The 7,538-nt window shown below is 34.2% G+C and overlaps 1 pseudogene across 1 annotated transcript; it reads left to right on the forward strand.

Annotated features, from left to right (window-relative positions):
* Positions 1–3,430: 3,430 nt before the first annotated feature.
* On the forward strand, positions 3,431–6,535 carry LOC145093863 (low affinity inorganic phosphate transporter 1 pseudogene; annotated as a pseudogene). Its single transcript, XR_013703116.1, has 2 exons — positions 3,431–3,577; positions 4,636–6,535. The product of XR_013703116.1 is annotated as a low affinity inorganic phosphate transporter 1 pseudogene (transcript).
* The last annotated feature ends 1,003 nt before the right edge of the window (positions 6,536–7,538 follow it).

Here is a 7,538-nt window from a genome sequence, read left to right on the forward strand (position 1 = left end):
CTTAAGAGCAACTTATAGTATATGCATAAAACATACTACAACATGTATAAATATATTCTGTCAAAATTACTAGCAACACATGTTTTCTGTAATATTTATATTCTTATAGAATGCACATGTGTTTACATTTTGATATGAAAAAGAATCCACAACTTAACCCTTTTGATTCTAACAGAATACATACCACTATTTTCTTATTCCAGTAAAATAGTAAACAACACACATATGCAAAATCCATTGCAATTTGCAAGCAAAATCTGTTTTGTCAAAACTCAATCAAACAATATTAAATCATGTAGGAACAAAAAATGCATTCCTTTTCTTGTAAACTAAGGAACTGCAATTCTAGGAATATCAAACTATATATGCGTGGGATACATAAACTAAGGAACTGCAATTCTAAGAATATGAAATCACTAATTGATCATTTTCAGGCAAAAGTGAAGTAATTCCAATTGTATGCAAATTGAAAAAGGTTGAAAACCAACATAAACAATCTGTTAAAATGCTGATAAAAAGAGATGATAAGGGTACATACATATGTGGATCTTCATCCATACAACAGTTTCCTGAGAAAACATATCCTGTAAAACCAAGTCGTCTTTTTCTCCAACTCCTTCACCCTTATCACCACCTTTGGGAACCAACCCACCAGCATTGTTGACGCCACTAGCTGCAGCAGCCTGCCCTGTTTTAACAATCGTTGGGACTCCTGACTTCCTCTCCCTCAGTTTCTGAAGAAATTTGATCTCTTCTAAAGCTAATCTGTGTTTATCAATCGTTGTTAGACCACATGTTAGCCATGAATTAGAACATCGAACTCGTAAGCTTTATTGATTTAAATATTTAGCTTTAATTTATACCAAGAAAATATAGAAACCCTAGCAAAACATCTGAATCAATAAAACCCAAAAGTAAAAAATCAAATTGGAGAAGAAACCCAGCTCATAAAGAGAAAGAGTGAAGAACACCACTCACCGCATCTCATTGTTGTCTTTTGTAACTCCTGTTTGTTCATCTTCTTCGTATGCTTTACTTTTTTTTGGAAATTTTTGTTCTTCTTCATCTTTTACAGCTTTTCTCTGATCCCCTCTCAGGCTTTACTCGAATGAAAACAACCACGCTTACCAGCTTCGGGTCCGATTACTTCGCAGAGGATGAATTTCTCTCTTGGCGCCTCAAAGTCTCGGTACGTCTTACTCAATCAAACAAGAAATTCTTTTCTCTCTTTTCTTTCTACACAAGATGATGATGATGATGACGGGTGAAAAAGGTGAATAGATTTAGGGCTTGAATATGGAACAAATAGAGAAGACAGAGAGAAATGGTGAAATCGATCTACAGGGGTGGTGGGTGGGAAGCGGTGAAATCGATTTAGGGAAAATGTTCTATATTTATCTTTGCTTCTTGGCGTGATATAAGGAATTGTTGCTATCTACCATAACTAACTATGCAAAATTTACTATAATACCCTTAAATTATTTATTTAATGATTTATTTTTTCCTAATTTCCTATTGGTGCATTCATGCACATAATAGTTGTTAGAAACATTTGAACCTAGCTCTCTCTCTCTCTCTCTATATATATATATATATATATATATATATATATATATATATATATACATACATACAGGGATTGACATCCCCACCTACGATTGCTAATTACAAAAGAAAGAAACACAAACTAAAGTCTTAGTTAATATAATTTAAGGTAATTGACACTTAAAATGATTTGTATTTGATAAACTTAGGAAAATTCGTTGCTTGAAGCAAAAGGAACTAACTGGAGCTGAAAAGAACTAAAATGACTGAAAAATAAAAAGCAACCAAACTCACGCCCCAATCAACGAAGATCAAGAAAAGATTATGATGTAGAAAAGATCGAGACATACTTTAATGTTGATAAGGGTTAGCGTCGCGGAACCCGAACTCTTTGCACCGCTAAGTCTTAGATTCTATTAATATCAGATTTCTTTACACCAATTCGGTATGCACCTAAGGGAAACTTTTGGTATGATAAATATTCATCCAAGAACCCGTTGAAGAACATGATAGGAAAATAGGTTTGAATATCGAAGTCAGGAAACGTTTAATTATCATTTGGTTTGTTTTAGATATCATGTTTAGCAATAGTCAAATGATTGTAATTTGTTTTCAGTAAAGGTTATGGGCTTGAACCCTTTTTTACTTTTGATTACATCAAGATGATTCTTAAGCACTATGGTTATGGTTTGATTTATTATATTGATTTCTAAAGTTTAATTATTTATGTATTAATAAAATTTAAAATTGTTTAAATTGAATTATTACCAACCACAAAATTATAAATTTGAATAATCTATCAAACCGTATGTAAATCGTTCAAACCGTCCACACGAAACCGACCGCATAATATTGTTTAGTGTTTTCGTTGTGCGGTTTACGGCTTGCCAAAAACTCAAACCGCATATACGGTGCGGTTTTAACTCTAAACCGCTCGCACCACACCACAAACACCCCTAATATAAATGTTGAAAAGTGGGATTCTTGTATCATTGTTTTCCATAGAGATCGAATTTTCATAATTCATTAGCATGATAGAAACAACATTTGTTTTACCTCGACATTTCAAGTTTGATGATCTATTTAATTCATCATCAATTGTATAGACATTAAGATTATATAAACAATAAACGATAACTAATTTTGTCGGCGAACATGTTTATTAAACAGATATTACGCTAGTTAATTTGTATTACTGGTCCATAATATATTATATTGCCTATCACATGATACATGAAAGCAAATGCCGTTTATGACAAGTATACTAGGATCTTATAATTATTTAAAAAACTGAATTTCATATTGTGAATATCACTTTCTTCTTGGTATGCCAGTCCATTCAACACAAGTAACGTTAACCACGTACTTGTAACACATTATGTCACATCCGGGTAGAAAAGGTCCATCTCTCTTGCCTGCACAATGGTTTAAGATTTGCGTTTTACGTACTCCAGACCATTAAATAGTTAAAGAAAAATATATTAATTTGCTCTTGCCGTTCTAAAAAGCCTATATTCATATGCTCTTAGAAAGAAATTAAAGAAAAATAATGTAAAACTTAAAACCGATTCAAAATTATGATTTTTATTTTTTTGATTTTCTATAGTACTAAAGCCAAATACATACTTCACCGGTTTCAATTTAAAAAATCAAAAACATTATTTAAAATTTGGAAAATAAAAATAATATATGATAAAAAGTAAAAACCCCATCTACTTAAAATCTATGATAAAAACCTGCTTTGTTATTTGAGGGGGAGCAACTTTTGGATACCTTTATATATATTTTAGTAATGAAATGCAGCAAACTGCTTTGTTAGTTGAGTTGACCTGATGAGAGATTTGGATAATTAGAGAAGCAGTATGGAAGCGTTGACTGTTTGAGAGCATATACTCTAATATGCCTTACCTGTTTCTTTAAATACCCCATCTACTCAATCACTCCACACCGCTTCTTCTCACATCCTTCTCCTCCTTCAAATTCATTCTATCTCTAAAACAGTAATTGCAGAGCTACCCTCTATCTTCAGAAGGTATATGCTCTCTCTCCCTCTCTCTCTCATGAATAACTCTGAGACTGTTTTATACAACGAGTATGTCTTTGTTTCTGTATATCTACGAACACGAAAGTTTTTCACGTATATATAACTATTAAATTGCAGTAAATAATCACTTGTTTGCACTCATCCCAATAATGGATAAGTCTTGTATATATCTTTGTATATATTATCTCGTCAAATAACATATTTCTTGTTGTCTACTTATACTTTGTAAAGTAAGATCTAAACGAAGATTTTTAAGTTACCTTAAAACACACACTTGTATTACCCAACTCAATGCATCTGTTTTTTTTTTTTTTTTTTTTTTAATTTTCATTATTTTTTACAACAACACAAACATACTAGTTTTCATACAAATAGGATAATGGGAGCTACGATGGTTAAACAGGCCCCACCGGAGAATATGAGGTTGCTTCCGAGAAGACCTCCGGTAGAAAAAATCAAAAGAGAAATAAATAAATAAAACTAATAACGATAAATCGATAATAATATTTTCTGCATATAAGATCGTTATGTAAATATCCATGCATAGAAAAAAATAATAATAATAATTAATTAATTATTATAGTTATTTTAATTTTAATACATTAGTGTATTGTTATTATTATTAAAATTCACAATTATATTCATTCATATAAGTTATTATTATCGCGTGTATGATTGTCATTTGCCATGAAGTCAGCATGTGGAATAAAATAGGCTTATTTTTATTTTTTTATATTTGTTTGTTTCCTATATTTATTTTTATAATTATTATTATTGTCTGAATGGTTACCAAGAAGTCAGCATGTGGAACAAAATAGGTTTGTTTTTGTTTATTTATATTTGTCTGTTTTTAAAATACATACATGACTTTTACTTAATTACCCAAAAGTCGTCGGTCACATCAATATAAGTCGACATCTTTGACAACCTGCAATTATTAGAATTTATTTTATTTAATAGTTTTCTACAACTGTTTTCTTGTATATTAATATACATCAATTCCAAATACTTATTCTAAAATATAAATATCTTTTCATATATTGCAGGTATAGCTTTGGAAGAAGAGAGTAGCCATGCCTCGACAGCAACTGCAAGTGCTCAATGCACTTGATACAGCGAAAACCCAGTTATACCATTTCACGGCGATTGTCATCGCCGGAATGGGTTTCTTCACCGATGCATACGATCTCTTCGCAATTTCCCTTTGCACCAAATTGCTTGGTCGTATCTACTACCACGTAGAAGGTGCAGCGAAGCCCGGAACTCTACCCCCTGGTGTGAACTCCTCGGTCACCGGCGTTGCTCTTGTCGGAACCTTAGCCGGTCAACTCTTCTTCGGGTGGCTTGGTGACAAAATGGGTCGGAAAAAAGTCTACGGTATGACTTTGGCTATCATGGTTATATGCTCCCTCGCTTCGGGGTTCTCGTTTGGGAGGGAACGAAGATCTGTCATGGCTTGCCTTTGTTTCTTTAGGTTCTGGCTTGGGTTTGGGATCGGTGGTGATTATCCTCTCTCTGCTACGATTATGTCGGAATATGCTAACAAGAAGACGCGTGGTGCGTTTATCGCTGCTGTTTTCGCCATGCAAGGGTTTGGGATTTTGACTAGTGGGATTGTAGCTTTAGTTGTGTCGGCTTCTTTTGATCATGCCTTTAGTGCTCCTTCGTATGCAACGAACGCTATTTTGTCAACACCCTTACAAGCCGACTACGTCTGGCGTATTATCCTCATGTTTGGTGCTATTCCAGCAGCGTTGACTTATTACTGGCGTATGAAGATGCCGGAAACTGCACGTTACACTGCTCTAGTTGCAAAAAACGCTAAACAAGCGGCTTCAGATATGGCTCGAGTTTTGCAAGTTGATATTGAAGCCGAAGAGCAAAAGGTGGAGGTAATTTCTCAGGATACCAGAAACTCATTCGGATTGTTTTCAAAAGCATTCCTCCGTCGCCATGGACTCCACCTACTCGGAACTACCAGTACATGGTTCTTACTTGACATAGCTTTCTACTCACAAAACCTTTTCCAAAAAGACGTTTTCAGTGCCATTGGGTGGATCCCTCCGGCAGCGAAAATGAATGCCATAGGAGAGGTTTTCAGGGTGGCCAGAGCTCAAACTCTTATCGCACTTTGCAGTACTGTTCCCGGATACTGGTTCACAGTTGCATTTATCGATATCATCGGTCGTTTCGCAATCCAACTCATGGGATTTTTCTTTATGACGGTTTTCATGTTCGCTCTCGCCATTCCTTACCACCACTGGACGTTACACGACAACCGTATCGGCTTCATCATCATGTACTCATTGACGTTTTTCTTTGCTAACTTTGGTCCTAACGCCACCACTTTCGTCGTACCTGCTGAAATCTTTCCGGCTAGGCTCAGGTCCACTTGCCACGGTATCTCTGCAGCCGCCGGCAAAGCAGGCGCGATAGTTGGTGCTTATGGATTTCTGTACGCTTCTCAGAGCTCCGACCCTAAGAAGACTGACGCCGGTTATCCACCAGGTATTGGAATCAGGAACTCGCTTATTGTTCTTGGTGTGGTCAACTTCTTAGGGATGGTGTGCACGTTTTTAGTCCCCGAACCAAATGGGAAATCGCTTGAAGAAATGTCTGGTGAGAATGAGGAGGATGAAGTCGAGCAGACTACAACACACCGAACTGTTCCTGTTTGATTTGGAACTGTTACACAACTACGAGCTTTCAAGAACCTGATGTACTTTTGTTGGATACGCATGTTTGCTTTATGAATCAGGAAAAGATTCATAAAGGTCGCCAATGATACCATCTTGTTTTGTTTGTATGTCGTAACATGCCTACGTAATTATTAGTTTGTTTCTCATGTTGTATTTTAGTATTGTAAACTTGTAACAATTTCATAAAGTTGTAAGAATTTTGTTTTAAAATACAATGATAATATAAGAGAAATTAAATATTATTATATCCTTGGTTTTCCTGTGGCGAATCATAGGTATTTGTAATTGGATTAATTGGTCGTCTTTCCCTTTCTGGTACTTGTAATTTGTTTTGCTCTGCCTCGGCTCTGGCGTTGGTTACTGCTTTTGACTGTTCGGATAAAATTAAATTATTCAATCGGACAATTTGGTTTGGATATTCAGATATTTTGATTGGTTTTCAACAAAACCGAATTATTATTTTGGATTTCGGATTGGTTTTGGTTTATAAAATAAGAACCGAATAGTCCAAAAAAAACGAATAAACATTTCTTATTTATCTATTTATAATATATATCTATAGTTTTTTATTAATTTTGTAATTTATTTTTTTCAAATAGGGACGTTTCACCCAATAAAAAAACATTAATATGCATTTTCACTCAAAAGTTCTCTATCTATAAAATATTTAACTATAATATATCTTCTTATTAGTTGTTTATTAATTTCAAATCACAACTAAGTAATTTGTTTTTGATTCTTGTGTAAAGTTTAGTAATCTTATAATTATTTTTCGTGTTAAAATGTTTCGGTTTTTTAAAACCAAATTATAAAAACTGATCCAACCGAATTGTAATTGGATCGGATCGTATTGGATTTAAATTTAGTTCGGACTATTCGGATCCATGTTTTGAAAACCGAAATCAATTTGGATTCACTTGATTGGATTTGATCAAACCGATCCATCCAAACGAACACCCCTAGTGTTGGTGTTTTTTTAGGGATGGCAAATATGTATCACAGAGAACCAACCAACATGTTACCAACCGAACCAATTATATCGGTAGCCAATATATTTGGCTGGTAATACCATGCCAATTAAGTAGTCTTGGTACGGTAACGGTATGAAATTTTGAATACAATACTACAAAATCAAAAATAAAATACGGTTGAAAAAGCAATTAAAATACGGACATTGAAGCGTATTCTAATAGAACGTGTTTTATTTGAAGAAGCAGTAAAATACGGTTATAGAACCGTATTCTATTTAG

Source organism: Lactuca serriola, chromosome 3 (assembly GCF_051521515.1).
Source record: "Lactuca serriola cultivar US96UC23 chromosome 3, Lser_US96UC23_V15, whole genome shotgun sequence".
Classification (NCBI taxonomy): domain Eukaryota; kingdom Viridiplantae; phylum Streptophyta; class Magnoliopsida; order Asterales; family Asteraceae; genus Lactuca; species Lactuca serriola.